Source organism: Triplophysa rosa, linkage group LG25, assembly GCF_024868665.1.
Source record: "Triplophysa rosa linkage group LG25, Trosa_1v2, whole genome shotgun sequence".
Classification (NCBI taxonomy): Eukaryota; Metazoa; Chordata; class Actinopteri; order Cypriniformes; family Nemacheilidae; genus Triplophysa; species Triplophysa rosa.
In genome coordinates this window covers 2,739,022-2,758,662 of record NC_079914.1, presented here as the reverse complement: position 1 = coordinate 2,758,662, position 19,641 = coordinate 2,739,022, and the positions used below count along the sequence as shown (strand labels likewise).

General features: G+C 37.7%; 1 long non-coding RNA gene across 1 annotated transcript; it reads left to right on the top strand.

The window, feature by feature from the left end:
- The first annotated feature begins 1,203 nt into the window (after nt 1-1,203).
- Nucleotides 1,204-2,532, top strand: LOC130548379 (uncharacterized). The gene is made up of 3 exons (XR_008962022.1): nt 1,204-1,305; nt 1,398-1,520; nt 2,336-2,532. It is a non-coding gene; the product is annotated as an uncharacterized LOC130548379 (long non-coding RNA).
- The last annotated feature ends 17,109 nt before the right edge of the window (nt 2,533-19,641 follow it).

The window sequence follows — 19,641 nt, the reverse complement described above, 5'->3', positions numbered from 1 at the left end:
GGTGAAACAGAATCTGAAAATTGCAGTGCAGCAGGAGAGAAGACGGCTATCTGTGGGTTTGGGCTGAAACCCCATAGCCGGGATAGAGTTTCCGCCATGTTTTCATACCCGGGTCAGCTGACCGGTAACCCGCAGCGCCATTGGATGGCCGGGCTCGCAAACTTCGTAATGATGTAACCAGAGTGTGTGGGAACCAGAGCTTGATGGCACAGTGTGTGATAAATGCAGCTTTCCCACTCCCCTGCCCGACAACGGACCAGAATTAACCTAAACTGCCACAAGTTATCACGAAATCCTACCTGCGCGACTGCAGTTTCACTGTCTTAATAGTGGTAGGTCTGGCCTTATTATCACATCTTTGAATGCAACGCCTTGTTGCCAAATTACAGACCATTTTTATGTTGAACAAGCTAACTTTCAGCAACCGACGAATCTCAACTTTAAACAAAACAAAACATTTTTGAAATACCGTAATCGGCAAGATACGTTCCTACAGGCACGCAAAACTTGCAAACAAAAAATGCCTCTTCTCAATGTCAACCCTCCCAACGTTCCCCATATCTCAAGTGTTATCCCATCGCTAATTGCGACAAGGTTTCCTGCCTCTTATGAATCGAGGTTTTAGCATAAAAGGTAATGAAGTAGAACATAACCGGGATGCTAAAGCTTGGCGAGAAAATGCCTCCTTAATTACTCGGTAGCCTTGAGTACCGTAGCTCCTCAACTCTTCAATGCACGCAATTATGCCAGCCCGATTATCAGGGGGCTTGTGGATAGAACATTGTCTTTTTGTTAGCATCCAGATGTTAGCGGACAATTTATTTTTTATTTTTAATACAGCTTTGAGATGATTTTCTCATCTTTGTCCATACACTGAAAAGCGACGCCTTGCGAATTGGCGCTCATGCAGATTTAGTCTTCGCTTTGCTAACTGTTGTTCATGACGGTCATTAACCGAGTGTTTGACGTTTCCAAGCGGTTACAAACTCCTCTTCTCCGCTCGTCTACGCCATCTTTCCCGGCGTTCCCGTTGAGGACCCCACAGTCTTGGCCAATCCTGACCTTAATTAATACAAGCCCGGCTGGAAATGGGAACAGAGGCTTCTCTCAGCGCCGGCCTCCCTCTGAGCCTCTCTCTGGGGTAATGAGAGAGATGGGAGCGTCGGGGAGCTGCCAGCTGAGGGGAAGGGGTCACTAGGAATAGATTTGCCGGGCTCTCAATGAGGAGCCCCTCCATGCTGAGAGAATCTGGCCAGCTTACGGACACCTGGTCATTAACATTGCTAATTAGCGCCCATTAATCAGGTCTAGTTTTTTTTTCTGTCTTTCTGTGTCTACGTGTGTTGGTGTGGGTGATGCTCATGAATAAGAAGATTGTTCCTTTTTACCTCCAGAAGAAGTGGGATAAAAGTGGTTCCCATCAGCTCAAGATGAGCCGGATTAGACGGAGGGTTAAACAACAGGCTGCGCCGAGCGCTATCGGGGATAGGAATGGGATGGGCTTCCAGTCACTGGCAAAGGTAAAATTAATTACTAGTAATTAATGAGGCAGAAGCTCTCGTGTACAACCTGCCGTTTAGAAGAACAAATCAGGAACCTTCAGGTCGTGTTCAGCTCAAAGGTGCTGATAATGCCAAGGATAATGAGCAGAAATGAGAGGACGACGTAATCTCAGTACTACATCTGAAAACATTAAAACGTGGCACCACATAAAAATAGATTCGTACATTTGCAGCTACTATTCCTTCATTACACGGTAACTTCTATTGTTTCAACCCTTTTACAAATAGAGATGACTACATTGGACAGCTATTCAAAGGCCAGTTCCAGCATTATGGATGTGACGTATTCGATCAAAACCTGAAATATAAATTCTAAAATAATGTATTTATTACCAATATATTGAATCATCTGTTTATACTTAACTAAACCGCTGATGAGTCCAGATATCCGAAAAATATTAGTCTATGCACAAATTTTCTATTAAAAAAAAAGGAAAATTCATGTGTTGGATGTGACAAAAAAGGACACACAATTTTGAGAAACAACATTGTAGAATTTAAAAAATTTGCAAACCAGAAGCAACAATACCCAATAACGTCTACATTTATAAGGAATATGTATCATTATGGATGTGACGATTCTGTTATGAATGTGATCATTCACTTCCACGACTATGGAAAACTATGTTTTAAAAAAATACTTTAACAGCTTTTCAGAGAGACTTCACATGGGGATTCAAACCACCAAATATTGACATCTGAGTCATCAGTATATAATGAAAACCTTTGGTAAAAACTTGATTTCATTAATCTTAAAGTTGACATTTTCGCAGAATTGCTCCAAAAGTGAGTTTTGATGGCAAAGTCGGACATCATCCACTACAGAAGACACTAGTACATCACCCTTGACTGGAAAATGAAAAGTAAAACATCTGTAAAAACAGAGAATGTCCTAATGTGAAGCGATTTACAATTATTCTGTAAACTGATCATTTTGAAATCCCTGAACTTTGTCAATACTCAACAGGTGGTAGAAAATTGTCAGCATTTTTCTGAAACAGCCCATATATAATGTAAGTGTTTTTCTTGATATTCTTGTTATTAGTTTTTGGTACTGAGTATTGTGTCTTTGTTTTGTGTGAAACTTTGTGTGCCGCTGTCTTGACCAGGTCTCCCTGCAAGAAGAGACTGTGAAGTCTCAATGGGATTATCCTGGTTAAATAAATAAAATACAAAATACAAATACAAAAATATCTTGTTTGAGTCAAGATGAACTCTGATTTTCAAAACAACAAGTGCCTATTTGTATATTTTTCTGTGTAAAACTCACAATTTCAACACATCACAAGAGTTCTTAAAGGGACAGTTCACGCAAAGATAAAAATTTTGTCATCGTTTAGTCACCCTCGAGTTCTTCCAAATGTGTATACATATATTTTTTTCTGATGAACACATAGAAAAAAATATTTGGAAGAATGCTTGTAACCAAACAGTTCTTGGCCACCATTGACCATAGTAGAAAAAATGACAATGGTTGTCAAAAGTGCCCAAGAAATGTTTGCTTTCCTATACACTCTTCAACAGAGGAAAAAGAAATTTACAAAGAAAATTTGAGTAAATGCAGACAGATTTTCATTTTTGGGTGAACTGTTCCTTTAATGGTTGTTTAGTTGTGTCTATCTGGGTGGATACTAAATGCAAAAACAGCTTCAAAGTTTCTGATTTTATGGGTTCCAGGCGTGGATTGGTTCCCTTCTGTTTTAAAGTCATTTTAACACTTAGAAAAGTAACAAAACACCAACAAGACTAAGATGAGTTGGGGGGATCACTCATGTCCACAGCACAAACATTGTGGGATGAGTCAAAGTTGAAATGTAAAACGTAGGATTAAATCAAATCCTTAACCCCATGTTTAAGGTATAAAAAGCAGTATAAAAGTATAAAAAGCAAGCACTATTACTTGTGTGCATGCTATATCTTACACAATTTATCTTTTGTAAATAAAAAGTCTTGTATGTTGATAGAAATATACCATACGGATTATATAACACAATAACATTTCACTTGTGCTTGTAATGCCGGAGTCCAAATCATTTCTCCTCTCACTGCACCAAACAAAGTCTTGTTCATATGATTTCTAAGATTTTCCCTGGGAAAGTTGAACAGTCTTGGGCATATAACCAAATGACCATGAGAGAGAACAGAAGTGTAGTTCGGGCACAGCATCTGCAAATAGAGCACATTCTTCCGTTTTTCTCATGACGGATTGCTTCTGAAACTAGTGAAGCGAGCTGGTAAAATGCTAATGAGAGATGCATCAATGAGCTGTGTCATCCCTGGGGGTTTTTGGAAGGGGCGACGGGACCCTAAGCGGGCTGCGAGAATTCAGCGCTGGGGACCCTAAATCCGTTAGTCCTTTGCATCTGCATTCCTTCAGTTTCAGGAGGGACGGAGCTGAATCCAAATGGCATTAAAATGAATGGAAAGTAACCTGGAGCTACTGGGAATCTCTATACTCGACAAAACTGTGGAATATCTGAATCGCATTGATTGTCAAAACTCAAAAGCTCAAAAGAAATTATGCCCAAATTATGCTAATGTTTTTATGTTGGCCTGATTGTGATGCTTCAAGAATCAGAACAATGTTTTTATAAAGTTTTTATTGAATTTCAGAGTTTATATTTTTCATTGCAAACAACCTACAAATGATTTAGGTTTGTAGGTCGTCGTAGTCAGGCGAAAACCTCATATCTACATTTTTATGATTTGGATTTTGTTTATAATCATTGGTCACCCTTCATGTTTTTTTTTTGTGGGTTTTGTAAAAAGTTAACTAATAAAACATATTAAAAAGAGCTTGTCAGCTTGGACAAGTGTTTAATTTTTGAAAGAAAAAATGCAGTGCCAGTTTTGGAGATTTCAAGGTTTCAATAGTCGATTTTTGTTTTTTGTAACCAAATAAAAGTTACAGACTGCAGCTCTAATATTAAAATATTGACACACATCACCTACAAAACACAAATCTCCCAAATGGCTTTATGTGACAAGCAGCTCTCAAACTACATATTTATCAGCAAGTAAATGACCTCGGCAGGCAAATAAAGCATTCACGCACACAGTGACAGACACATCTCACATCCCCCCCCCCCCCCTTTAGTCATCAGTTTATCAGCCGAGGCCTTGGGGGAAGAGCGCTATTGTGCAAAACATTACTAGCAGTCGATGAAATATGTGCCAGACTTGAGCAGTTGACCATGCCACGCGGAGCTCATCGAATTCATGCCCAACCTCAACCATCTTTGCATTCGAAGGGAAAAAGGCACGTACGTACAGTCGAGCACTCAAATGTGAAACAGGAACAATGGTCTGCCTGATACAGTCCCGCCTAGCTTCACGGGTCTCATTAATTCAGCGGCCCGTGTTTACTGTGGACACTGGAGAAAAGAGAGAGAGAGAGCGTGTATCTCAGCAATTACAGTGTGAATTGCATGAGAGGATTATATGAAGTGTTTAAGGAGAGCTGGGACACCTTGTCTTGAGTACCAAAAACAGCTGCTTTGGGCCCAGTGCACCTGCTTGTTACAAGACCATTTTCACCTCGCCATCTAAAACAAGAAGGTTTCTTTTTTCCATAGCCAGTCTTTCAAGACTCTCCGATGAGAGAGAAAGGAGGTGAGAGATGAGAAAATAAGACATCAAAGAGGCTGAACATCGGATGGGGGGTTGGAGAGGAGGTCTGGAGTGCCGACTTAAGAAATAAGAGCTTTCCTCCTGAAACTGCTGGAGATTTGAGATGAAGGCTGGTAGCGGGAACGGAGAGTGCATTAATATTTGGGCGGTAGTTAGGAGCGTAGCCAGGGCTGTTACAATGTAAATGAGAGACCGGAATGAATGAATGGGGAACCTATCCCCCCCAACCCCACCCAGAGCCTTCCTTCATTCGAGTCCTGTGGATCAACAAACGCAGTGGCTGTTCGTGCGGTGCATAGCAATGAGGGAGTCATGGTTTGAGGAAATAGGACACGACACAAGAGGAGGTGTTTCTTCAGACATGTACAAAATATAAATACTTTTTAAGAATTTTTCAAAGTTTTATTATCAACTTTATAAGTATACAGTATAATTAAATGTAATTTCAAAGTGTGTCTGTAGTAGAGATATATTGAAACTTTAAACTACTATATATAACTACTACAGTATATATATGTAGTTTATAGCAGATACTAAAAACTACTATATACTGTAAAAAGGCATAAAAACGGTAATATTCTGGCAGCTGGGTCCCAGAAAACAGGTAAAATAACAATTTTGTAAAGTAAAACGACATGTTTTTCTTGTTAATTTACTTACTAAAATTCTGTAAAAATTCTGCAAAATAAAACAGTAAAATTACGTAAAATTACCATTTTTTACAGTGATGGTTTAAGATTAATTTAATTGTAGTTTTAATAGTATTTTGATTTGTATTTAAATTTGGTATTTTTAGTTTTTGTGTTTGTTTAATTTTTAGCACCAATTTTGTTGTTTGCTTTTTAATTTATTTGTTTGTTTTGTTTTGTTTTGTTTCCATTTACTTATTTATTTATTTGTGTTTATGTTCATGTATTTTTAGTTAATAATTTTAGTGTCTTAAATTATTTCACTTCTCATTTTTGTTTTGAAAGTTTTTTATAGTAGGACTATAATTAATTTGAATGAACAGAAATGTATGTAATGTATTTAATGTGATGTAATGTAATGTAATACATCAAAATGTAAATGTAATAGTTTTAATAGTTAATATAATAACCATGCTGCCTCCCTCCTCTTCGCAGAAGTTAGTTTCATAAAATTAAGGGAATCAAGCAAGTGTTTGAACAAGTATCTCCATGTCACTTACATTGGAGTTTAAGGAAACAAACTCAATAACGATTGTTATACACTGGTATGCACTACCCGCAGGACCCTCGCCAGGTTCCTCTGGGAGGAGATTTTAAGAAGATTAGGAGTGGCACGTCCCTATTATGCGATTGGGACCACAATACACACACTTCCATATGATGATGTCATCGTTCTGTGCGGGCTTTCTAACAAGGCAATTTCCCGATGTCACTGGACTCAAAGTTTGTCGACAAATTGCAACGCATTGAAAGCAATAGTGTCCACCGGGGTAGACAGTTGGCAAAGGGTTGCAGGTGTTTAGATCAGCTTAAAAAAAAGAAACCCTTCCCCACTGAGTTTTCTTTCACAAGTCACCGCAGCTTTTATTCCAAGCTGTTAAAGCAAACTCAGACAGGAAATTCCTCACGTGATTGGCCTTTATGAGTGGCAGGGAGGCTTAACACAAATCTCAGAGGGGTCATTTGTGGATGACTGTGTGAATAACCTTGTAAGGACCCATGCTTCTCTTCACACCCAATTAAGACTACTGCTTATGGCCCTACACCTCTCCCATGAGGACAGTTTATGAAGCAACATTAAAAGCTAACTAAGGGTGACGGCTGGGTCCTCTATAAACCATTTTATGTACGTGTCATTCTGAGTTTGTCTGTGGCGTTTACTCACATAATCACCATAAACGCTGGCTACTGTAAAAATGGGGTTAGGTGAAGTTTGCTTTTGATGTGCTGAAGGACTGACTCTGTGTAAATACGCAGATATCTGAAGACAGTGCTTTTTATCAACTGGCATCGTTCTTAAGAGAATGGTTCCCCCCAAAAATAAACATTTGTATGACAACTAGACACACAAAAACCAATGATAATCATTGATGACACATTGCCATTAGAGCTGTCACAATATCACATGTTCACTATACGGTTAACATGGCCCAAAGATTTCACGATAATCGTATTACCACGATATCTACAGAATTATTTTAAAATAAATGATTCTGTCTGTCAAATTCATCTTTATTTTTGTTTTTTTTGTTTGTTTGTTTTTTGTGAGTGAGTAAATGAATGAATGAATGAATGAATGAATTTGTGAACACAATGAATCTGTGTCCATGGGCCTTTTTCACAAGAATGTGATGATGCGTATAACGGTCATAAGCATCGTAAAGTTTTTTATATTTTCTTTTTTTATGTATGTACAGTTATGACACCGTACTTTGTATTATATTACCCTTGCATCACGTTACAAAAAAATAGTTAACGCTAATGCCTTCATGCATTTCTTATACAGCGTCTATATGGAAGTCAAGGTAAATTTGACATCGTTCTCTCTTTTGACTGCCGCTATCTATTCAACTTTTCGACCGTTATCTATTCGACTCAATTTTTTTTTCATTTTGTTGAAAGTAGTGAAAGCACTAGCGTTGAGTTTTTCTTTTGCTATTTGAGCAAATGAGATTGCAAAAAAATATTTGTAGCAGTCTCCCATTCACCGCTATAGAAGTTTACTCAACTAAGACGACTTCCAATGCTGAGAAACCTGGAAACGTGAAAAAAGTGTTCAAGGTTTATATGCATGATGACGTTTATTCTCTCCCCAAAGGATCTCTTTTAGCAACTTGTTAGCAACTGCTGTTTTTAAAGTGATAGTTCACCCAAAATTCTGTCATCATTTACTCACCCTTTTGTCATCTAAAACCTACATGACTTTCTTTCTGCAGAACACAAACAAAGATATTTTTAATTTTTCTTTTTGGGTGAACTGTCACTTCAAGACACGACAAAGCTTTAAAAATCACGAGCGGGTTATAACTGGTGTGTTTCATGACATTAATTAACACAGACCTTAATTTTTAACCAAAAACCCAGTAACTTTGGGGCGATGGTATCAGAAGTTATCAAATGCTCACTCGCTTCCGGAAAAATACGTCGTCCCCGCAGCGCCTTATTGTTTGAGCATTAATGAAGTTATGTACATCTGGAGATTGCATTTGGGTCAGGTAGGTCAGTCTTAGAAGGTAACTGTTCATTCGGTCAGTAGGCTGTAAAGACAGTATCTTCAGCTAACGCAGATGATTTGCTGTGTACATAATGAAGACATTTCCAGTGGACTCATTTGTGTCACTGTGAATTATTTGATTAGTACTGTTTAACCGCTATCAAGGCACTTCAATCAGACATGCTTAATTATCTGCAACTAATGAGAAGCTTTGGCAAATACCATTATTTCAATTAGATGAGTAGTTTATCACAGTAAACTTGATGTCAAGCAGTACCAATTACAGTGGTTTGCCAATGCGCCTGTCGACTGTCAAGAGCTTGGTGGCAAACATTAACATGGGGATTGCATTTCAATTAAAATCTAGAATTGTAATATTATCCATTTAATTCATCATAATATAAGTTTGTCCATGGAATACAATGGACATGTAAGTTCTGTTATAATTTACACACCTTCACATCAGTTTTTTTTCATGGAATACAAAAAGCGGCCTTTGCCAAGCTCTCAAACTTCTTAAGGCCAGTTGGAAAATACGCAAGATCATTATTTTATAGTTTTTGGGTAACACTTCACAATAAAGTTGTTTTGTTAAAATTAGTTAATGCATTAGCAAACATAAACAAACAATGAACAATACTGCAGCATGTATCTTAATTCATGTTCATTTCAGCATTTACTAATACTTCTTTAAAATCAAATGCTGTATCTGTTAACATTAGTTAATGCACAATGATAAACATGAATTATTGTATTGGCATTAATTAACATAAAGAAAGACTAATACATGTAAAAAAATGATATTGCTCATTGTTTGTTCATGATAGCTAATGCATTTACAAATACAAACTGATTGTAAAGTGTTCCCAGTTTTTTTGTCTTTTTGAAGCTTGAAAAGATTCAGGCACCATACATTGCCACTGTAATGCTGGGTGTGACGAAGGAGGCGGGAACCGGCAAACACTTAAACACTTTAATCAAAAATAAATAAACAATAAACAGCAGTAAAAACAGGCCGGCAGCCCCTCACGGACGACTGCCGGCCACACGAACGTAAAAAAAACGTAATTGTCCGGGCCCGGTGCTCTCTCGCCGTATGCTCCTGCCGCTCTGCCTTTTATGCTTCCAATCTCCTCCGTGGGAGATACGAGGCCGGTGGCGCCCAGCTGACGCTCATTATCAATCGCATTACCGGCCTCGCTTGCTCCTCCCACGGCACTCGTCACGCCTCCCTCGTCACACTGGGTTTACACCAAACGCAAATTAAGCGATTTGTCAATGCAAAGACGCGTATAGACGAAAACTCACACGTGTCAATCTCGTCTTCCACGAAGGTTGATCAGATCGCGTCATTCACTCGAAAATAACAAACATCTACAGCGAGTAATAAAAAGCGTGGAACGATATTGTTAGCGTTTGGAGTGAACCCAGCATAAGGACTAAAACCTGCCCTGCGTCCGAAATCGCCTACTTCCCTACTATATAGTAGGCGAAAATGAGTCATGAGTAGTATGTCCAAAACCTCAGTATGCATGAAACAGTAGGCGAGAAATACTGGGATGGTCTACTGCTTCCGCCAAGATTTGTGACTGTGCATCGTATGGACACTTCTCTATGCCATGATGCAACGGGAGCTGAGCAACGGTCAAATTTTATGAGTAAATCACATAAAAATAGTACCGATAAATAGATACTGTAAGTATAGATAAATTCATTTCTTCATGAATAAATTATGTTTTTACCGACGGCTACGTACAGGTTGTTGTTAATACGTCATAGGTCAAAGAGCATACGGGGTCACATGACAATAAAACATGACGGACGCATTATGTCCGAAATCTATTCATACAACCCCCACACATACTATACAGAACGTACTGTTTTTTAACGGTTGATGGATAGGTAGGCCTACTTAATTTAAATAAGTACGTACTGTCATAGTATTTCGGACGCAGCGCAGGACTTTTTTGAAGTTTCCCGTTTTGGTTCTGAAGAACACAGAAAGCAAGAAAGGGGTTCATACAAAACAAAGTAAAACATTTTTTTTACTTTTTACTTTAAGTGTGTATATAGCTGACAGACTAACAATTGGCATTTTTCTTCTGAATAACTTAAATTTTTATCAAAAATGTCTTTCATTTGGATGTTTCACAGGATGGTCTTCTCAGCAAAAGATGCCTGTGAACATTTTGGTTCATAAAGAACCTTTAACATCTTCAGATTATAAAAAAGTAAGAAAAATATGGTTCTTTAAAGAACCTTTGACTAAATGGTTCTTTGTGAAAGCAAAAATGGTTCTTCTATGGAATCGCTGTGAAGAACCTTTTATGCACCTTTATTTTTAAGAGTGTAGGCTACAATGAGAGGATTAGTTAGCCTACCTTTTGTCTTAACATTTGAAGGTTAGCAGCTGACCAGGTCACCTAAACATACCTTAAATTTAGACTAAACAAAGTCACAAATCTACAGAATCACAAAACAGGTAGTATTGCGAGTCAAATGTGACGCCCTGCAGTCAGACAGTGAAGGGCAGCTGTTATCCAGAGCCCCAGTGAACATCTGTTGTACATGCTCGCAGCGAAAAGCCGGCCTTTTGTTTACTAATGCTTCTGAACTGACTGTGGGTCCAGGTGAGCAAACGTGGAGCGTTCCATATTTCGGAGCACCGCAGGGCGTAGTGCTATATCTCTTTCATCTCATAATATGTGCTCCAAAGCAAACACCATTTCAAAACACCACACACACACACATACATACACACTCATCATGATATACAAACATCCTTAAAAGCCGTATCGTGCTATACAAAGATGGGAAAAAAATAAAACACGGCTACTAACACTGCTAGAATTGCTTTTCGTTGTGTTTAGTATGTTTCAGAAAGAATGATTTGTAAACTGTAAGGTTGGTGATATGTTCTTCAGAAGAGATGTAATTACTCATTTGTTGACCTTTGTTTTGGGTGCTTTGCATGTCTGACAATGAGTGAGCGCAAGCGTTTTGTATGTGATGATTTCAGGTTTTAAAGTAAAAAGGGATAATATGATTAAAACAACAGCTCTTCTTGCTTCATTTCTCGTAGAAGTGAATGATAAAAAGCTAAAAAAAAAAAAAACTGAAAATGCATTTGAAAAGTTTAGGGTCACTTGAGTGAAATGTTTCTCTTGACCTTACAAATCTATAGGTGTTTGCTTAAATGTCTGAAAGTAGTTTGGCAGACAAAAATATAATTGTGCAAATAAAGTTTCTTTTATCACAAAACATTTTATTAAAAAATGAATGACTTAGACTGAATACTGAAAAAATGCAGCCAATAAAAGTTCAGAATACATGTGAAGAAGCTACTCGAGAAAATGACAAGACAGCATTTTTGCAAATTCTAGACAAATGATGACCGCACTGAAGATGATAAAACAGTTTGAATTCATTTTTAGTTGTTGTTTTTTTGTCACTACACAATTCCCAAAGTTACGTTTGTGTTACTTCAAAGTTTTGATGAGTTTACTACTATTCAGACATGTGGAAAATTCAAAATACAGAATGAGTAAGTTCTTTATCAACCCAAAAATGAACTTTTGAACAATAATGTATATACATGAAGTAAAAAATTTGGGGTCAAAACTGATGCTGTAGTAAACAATGTGAAGTAATTCTGGACAAAATTATTCTAGACAAAACATACCAGCACACTATGAACAAAACCCCCAAAATGTGTCACGATCACGAATGTTTAACAGCTCACTTGAGTTCTCTGAAACAATACAAAACACAGAGAAGGCGGAGGCCCTGTTAGATGATGTATGGCGGAGCATCCCTTCATTTTCCCTCATTAAACAGCAGACATGTGTCCTGACGTACAGGGTCTCAGGCTAAACTCTGTTGCCTTCCAGTGAAGCAGCACTCCAGCAGGTCAAGAAAGTCAGTGAACCCAAAATTCGAGAGGAGGTGTCCACAAAAATGAGCGTCAGCTTCGGTTAAACTGACCATTGTGTGTAATTGCACCTGTCGACATCAATTAAGAAAGAATGTTGACCGAAACTCGATTTGAGGCCATGTTGAGTACTAGGGCACATAAATTTAGGTTCATCACTTACAATAATGCATTTGACATATACTTTGATCCAAAGACTTACCCAGAAAATATGTGTAGTGTAAGCAAAGTGGTTAGAAAGTAAAATGAGTTCAAATAAATTTAAAAAGTCCAAACTGGCAAAACAAAGATATTTAAGACTTTTTCACTACAAAAGAAAATGTTTTTACATGCTACATTATATATATGGTAATTTTGAATAATAATAATATAATATAATAAAAAATAACAGTCTTTTAAAAAAGAATTAATATGAATAATATTTTTAGTTAGTTCATAATTAAAATTTAATAATATTTTGCCAATTAATAAGTTTATATTATTATTAATAATAATAATAAAAATAATAAATGTATTAATTGGTAAAATACTTTTACATTTTTTTATTATGAACTAACTTAAATATATTATTTATTTATTATTATTGTTTTTTATTAGTAGTAGTGTCATTTTATTGTAGATTATTTTTCATGTCTTATTTTGACACTCGTATCAATGTTCATTTTTGATAACAATTACACGATGTGGTAATCATTAATAATTCATGATTAAAATGAACATCTGAATCAGAAACGATTCAACTTGGCATGTTCACTTAAACGCCGAACAAAATGGTTTGATTCACAATAAGAGGAACATATGTCCACTGTTAGGGTGCCAACACAACCTGTTCACTCGCTGACTGGGTGATGTTGAATCTAGTTGCTGGGCATGAGGAGCTGGATCGAATCCAAGCTCTCTGGCAGAACAATAAATTCTTACTTCGATCTTATTCGCCAACACCAAACATAAACACAACATTTACATTCTCTAAACTCTAGTGGGTGCAAACGTGGCGATGACCAGCGCAGGACTGCGAAAGATCGATGACCTCCTGTAGACAAGACTCCATGAGTGAACCATCAATTTGACACCATTAATCTTTCATTGTAATATCTAATTACTCATCCTATTTACTTGTCAGGAGCACGCTTGCCGAACGCTCTGCAGGGATCGGGCCCATGGCAACGCCTCTGGCCCCTACCTAGGTTTCACAGCAGAGACGGGCCAGCCTCCGAGTTACACCTGCCCAGTGGCTAGGGGTCCCAGGAATTTCCGGGCCTGTCGGGTGTCCCGGCCACCGCTCATGATTAATGCATGCGACTCCTCGGGGTCACGCTCCACAGGCCCTGCGTGAAACAAAAAGACCTAATCCTCGAGTCACGTCCAACGAGAGCCTCTGCGAGTGTAGATATTTTGGCAGGCCTTCCTTGGGGGCCATGTAGAACGGTGACAGCTTGTTGAAGAAGATGAATGCTAAACGCAGCGTATGTTCGAAAAGCAGAGCCAACAATTGGAGGCTCTTACCTATATTGAATTTCAAAATCAGGAGTCGCAAATCTCGTTTTACAAAGAAACGCAAAGAAAACTGTTTAAATGTTTCAGAATTTACAACATGCAGTTAATTCGGCCAGGAACAAAAAATATGTTCAGCTATATGTCAGCTTACAGCTACTTTTAAATATTTTACAAGGTGGCTAGTTTCTTTATATTCGTACTATGTGAATTATACAAAAACATGCAATTGTTAGAAATTGAATCGCCTCTAAACCTATAACCATCACTGTCGCGAAATTAAATCGTACTAAAACGCATGAACGAAAGGAATTTACATGAATATAGCCTACACCTCGTCAAAATAGTTACGAATTGCCATGAGATTGCTTTAGGCAGCGTAATTTTCCTTGTTTCTCAGTTGTACCGAGTTTTTCATTGAATTCAAGCTATGACCGTTCAATTTGAAGTCTTTGGCTTTACGTCACTTCTGCATCCCGTCCCGTTTCTGGACATTAAACCTCTCTCATTTGCCTGGCCTTTGTTTTTCTGTTCGCCGTCGCCATGACAACGTGTCCTTGGGGCCGAGAGAGGATTTATGCCTTTAACCACCCTAATGAAATCGCGTGTTCTCAAAAACTTTAGGAGTACCGTTCTATAAAGTCTTTTAACCTATTGACAAAGTGTGAGACTATTGAGTCGGAAAGCCAAATCCAAATGCCTTTATGTTCAACACGAGAAAGTAATACTTTGACTTTCTCATTCCACTTGTTGACACGGCGGATATCTGTTCTTGACATGAAAGCTTCTGAGGCTTCATAAACCAATATTTACTTTAGCAGAAGGTAACAAGTTCAAGATAAGTTTTATATATATGTGTGTGTAAGTCCTTCCTTCGAATCTGGCCCAGAAACAAACAAACTTCATCATCTCGGATGTAATTGAGGATCGGAGGAGGACATTGTCCGGAGTTTCTGTTGAAACCATCAGAATTTCCGCTTGCGTTGAGGAGGGATTAGTGTCATTAGAGCGCAGTGGTACTCTCGCCGTCCAAAAAGCAAACAAACAAGAAAAGAATTTCCATACACACAGCTGCCGCCCCATTCCACCTTCCCCGGGTTACCCGCTGCAGTCACGCAGGTACTAAACCACAACTTCTCTGTAGGCAACATCAATCCGCAGTCAATTGTCACTGTGCACCTGTATGTTACTTCTGATCTCTGCCCAACCCTGTCGGTGTACGAGCACACCCTCGCCTCTTGCAAGCCATGTATGTGAGAGGTTATGTGGACACATGCACTTTCGGCCTAAAAGATGGATTCGAATGCTCGTGTGAAAGTCACTACAGTACGTACAGGAGGATAAACACACAGAGCAGAAATGTTCTCAGAAGCGAGCCCGTATTGTGCGCCGGACAGCTAGAGCACTGCAAACAAGAGGGATCAATTTAGCTGAACAAACAATCTTTCATGTAATTGTGACCGCTTAGCCATTTATGTCATGTCTGGCAGTCAGGCTGATTCCAGCGAGTGCGCTGCTGTGTTTTGCGGGCCATTATTGGCTCGTATAAGACCGCCTTGTTGTGCAGCTGAAAGTCACAAAGTGAGATCTGATATGATAAATATGTTTAAATAAGTGAATCACAAATCTGCACAAAGGTCAGTTTGCATTAATACAAACAAAATTAGTGCATCCACATGTTATAAAATAATATTTTTTGCAATTTGGCAAATTCACCAAAATGTAATTCAAATGTGTTTGCTATAACCATTGTGAAATACACAAAAATAATAATGAGTAAACTTCGCTGTAATTCATCGTTTACTATACAACCTGACTAAAGTGAACTAAATAAGTCTACACAAATAACAATATAAATAACAAAACAAATTAAACTGTCAATTGTCCCATAAAATAACACTACATGATGTTTTTCTCTACGGCCAAATGAACCCAACCTCATTTGTATTAATGTTCTTTCAGAATCTAAATGATATTAGGCTTTATTTACTACATGCTACAGATCTATTCAAAGTAGATGGGTTAGTGGGTGCAAAACAAAAGGCTGCAGTCCAAGGCAGGATCACATGAAACGCAGTGCATTGATGGATACACAGTGCCATCATCTGGTTGGAGACTGAGTTGTCCATATGATCAGCATAATCAACGATAGCAATTTATTTACAATGTGGTTTTACATGTACATACTAAGTACATGTGTAGTAGTTTCCAGTATTATGAATAAGTACACTTCAAGTGAGTACTGTAAAATATAATGCAAATGCATTTTCAGGTCTATTTGATAGAATATGTGGTTTTGTGTATTGTGTGTTCAGTGTTATACTGCATACAGATAATGTGAGATTGAAGGGACACATTATTATATTTATTTGTGACCCTGGACAACAAAACCAGTCTTAAGTAGCACAGGAACATTTTTAGCAATCGCCAAAAATACAGGGTATGGGTAAAAATGACAGATTTTTCTTTTATGCCAAAAATCATTTAGATATTAAGTAAAGATCATGTTCCATGAAGATATTTTATAAATTTCCTACCGTAAATGTATAAAAACTTTATTTTTGTGAGTGGATGGCCTGCTACAGTGCCTCTGATTAACAACTTCAAAGGAGATTTTCTCAATATTAGATTTTTTTGCACCCTCAGATTCCAGCTTTGTAAACAGTTGTTGTTCCGCCAGATAGTGTCCTATCCTAACAAACCACATATCAATAGAAAGCTTATTTCTTCAGCTTTCAGATGATGTAAAAATCTCAATTTTGAAAAATTGACCCTTAAGACTGGTTTTGTCGTCCAGGGTCACATTTATGGTCCCGAGAACCATTGTATAAAAAAGAAAACACATGAAAGCAAAAGAATATTTAAAGAACCTTATGAACAAGCATTAATATACAGTACAATGTAAAAAATCTGAATTTTGTAGTGATTGGTTACACCTATTTAGGGAACAGGTGTCTATTTAGGCTGTTTGTACTGTCTGTGACCAGTCAGTAATATGTTTAGCATATTATTATATTATATTATATTATATTATTGTTATATTGTCGTGTCGTGTTGGGTATAACAGTCTTTTTTTACATTTTTACTTCAATTTCATTCTTTTAACTGATCATTTTTAAACCTGAATGAATGACGTTCTTCTTGCTTTTTTGTCTTTCTTTGCTACCTTCACTCCTTAATTCCAAGAACCTTTAACATCCACTGAACAAAAGTTTACTCATAATGGAAAAAGATTCATCAGACTATACTCGAATCCTACTAAAAGGCTCTTTAGAAAGCCCGAAGAAATTTCTTCTGCAAATAACCCTTCGAGCACCTTTATGTATTTTTAAGAGTGTTGGATGGACATTTTCACTGGTTTTGTTATGATCCATCATACTTTCTCTAAAATACACATCGCCTTCAAATTATTTCAACACTTGTTATCTTAGAATTATCTGTATTTTATATTGTACCTTTTGGAGTCGTCTTTGTATTGGAAGCATGTTTATGATGCCTTAATACGCAGAAAACTTGGGTTTGGAACACGGCTCACAGTTGGAAACCTGCACAAAACATGTTTTACTCAAGATAAAAGATTGACTAATTACTTTTCAAAACAAAGAAACAACAGAAAATAACGACTCAAACAACTTTGCATTTATACTTGGTGGTCTTTGAGCAGAATGCAAGCAACTCAAACGCAGGGATTACCCGCCAGCTGACAGCTATGAATCGCTGTCGCTCAAGAAACTGCCGCTATTCACTTTACAGGTGTAAATGTTAAAGTTTAACCCTTGCTTACATGTAATTATTGCAGATTTCTGAAAAAAGCCCCAAAACATCACAGGCTTTAAACTGAGCCTGCGGTGAGATGAGCCATTGAGAATTCACCTTTCATCATGCAAACAACGTCTGGAGGACTCTGGGATTCTCACTGCCCTGGCTTGTTTCCTCCTGGACCCCGGCCAAGTTTGGGAGCCGCTCTGTTATACCGCCGATCTGTTTGTTACATTTCTCATAGTCGCTAATATCTTTCTCGTGTTGCGGCAGCGTCGTTGGAGGCCGAGAGATCAGCGCAGACTGCAGGTGTGTGCTGACAGTCCTCAGGCATTCTTTTCTGCCATTTAAGCAGAGAAAAACAAGCGAAATTGAGTGGATTAAGACACATGCAGGTACTAACAGCCCCAAGAAAGTATTTGACAGGGCACTTCACGCTAACTCGAGGGAGGGTCGGCAGGCACATGATGTCATGGCAATTTCAAGACATGTTTTAGCAAAAAGGACAAAAGCGATGAAAGATCCCACACAAAATATTAGAAGAAAATTTCCCCTTTAGTTTATGTTCAGTGGTATCATGCTTAAAGCAATTTGTAACTTTTTTGTTAAAAAAAACTTTGTTATTGGGCAAGTCTCCTGTCTCCTTGTCTTACTCCAATTAAAACTGATAAGCGTAAAAAATGATTTTTACTTTAAAATGTCATGTATGATTTCGTAGGAAATATGTCCGTTTGAAATACTTAATAGGATAGTTCACCCAAAAATGAAAATTCTGTCATCATTGACCAACATTTTTCAAAATATCTTCTTGTTTGTTCTGCAAAAGAAAGTCAAACAGGTTTGAAACGACAAGAGGGTCAGTAAATGATGACAGAATTTTCATTTTTTTTGTGGAACTATCACTTTAAGCTGTAAATGAACCTGCAATTTTATGTTTCGAACAGAGATGGCGATAGAGAGTTAAAAGCTACAGATTGCAGCTTTAAGAAAAGTTTAACTTTTTGTTTTTATAGTGCTTGTTAGTGCAAAGCTCACCACCACAACGATAGGATGTGGGTGGTCTCGCCTTCAAACATCACACCCACTGACCGTTCACCAACCACCTGATGCATATTGCGTACTAAATTCGAAACTACTTTTTAATCGCAGCAAATATCACACAATTATTTTTCAACCGAAGGTCTGGCTACGTGAGACTGGACTGTTAGAGGTTGCTATGGCATTCCTGGTTGCTAAGATGTCCTGGAAGGTTGTTAGGGTGTTCTGGATAGTTTCAAGGCCATTTAGCTGCATGTTTTTATGCAGTTTTCAAGTTTTTAAACATGTTTTTAGGCTGTTGTTAATGAGTTGTGAGTGGTTCCTTAAGGGGCAATTCAAGGTTGCTATGTGGCGTTTTTGTTACTAGGGCATATCTACATTTACATTTACATTTATGCATTTGGCAGATGCTTTTATCCAAAGCGACTTACATTGCATTATCCTATACATTTGTTTCCAAGTATGTGAAATCCCCTGGGATCGAACCCATGACCTTGGCATTGTTAAAGACATGCTCTTTCCACTGAGCTACAGGAAAGCGCAATATCTAGATTGTCAAGGCAATTTTATGTAGTTACTAAGGCATTGGATAGGCTTAAGCTTTGTTTGTGAAACCGGGCATAAAAGTTTGTCAAAAAAAATTGTTCAAATACTGACTTTAAGAGTCAATTGAATTTAAATTAAATGAAACTGACTTTAAAAAATCTAGTTGAATCAACGTATTATATATTCTACTGACTTGTAAAGACATTTTTATAGTTGTTGTGAGCCTTAAGTATTACTGTACTTGTGTCTAAATCACTAAATCACATGAGCAATATAAATAGTTATGCTTAGTATTCATACACTGCCAAAATACCTTGAAGATTTTAGTTGACAACCTACAAAACATATGTAGTTGAATCTGATAGTACGATCACAAGATTTGCGAAAACTACGATGCTGTTTCATGCATTCCAGGCCAGTAGTTGGCGATGTCACTTCTATTAAAAACACATCTGCATGCGAACATATGCTTTCTTTTACAGAGCAGTGAATACAAAT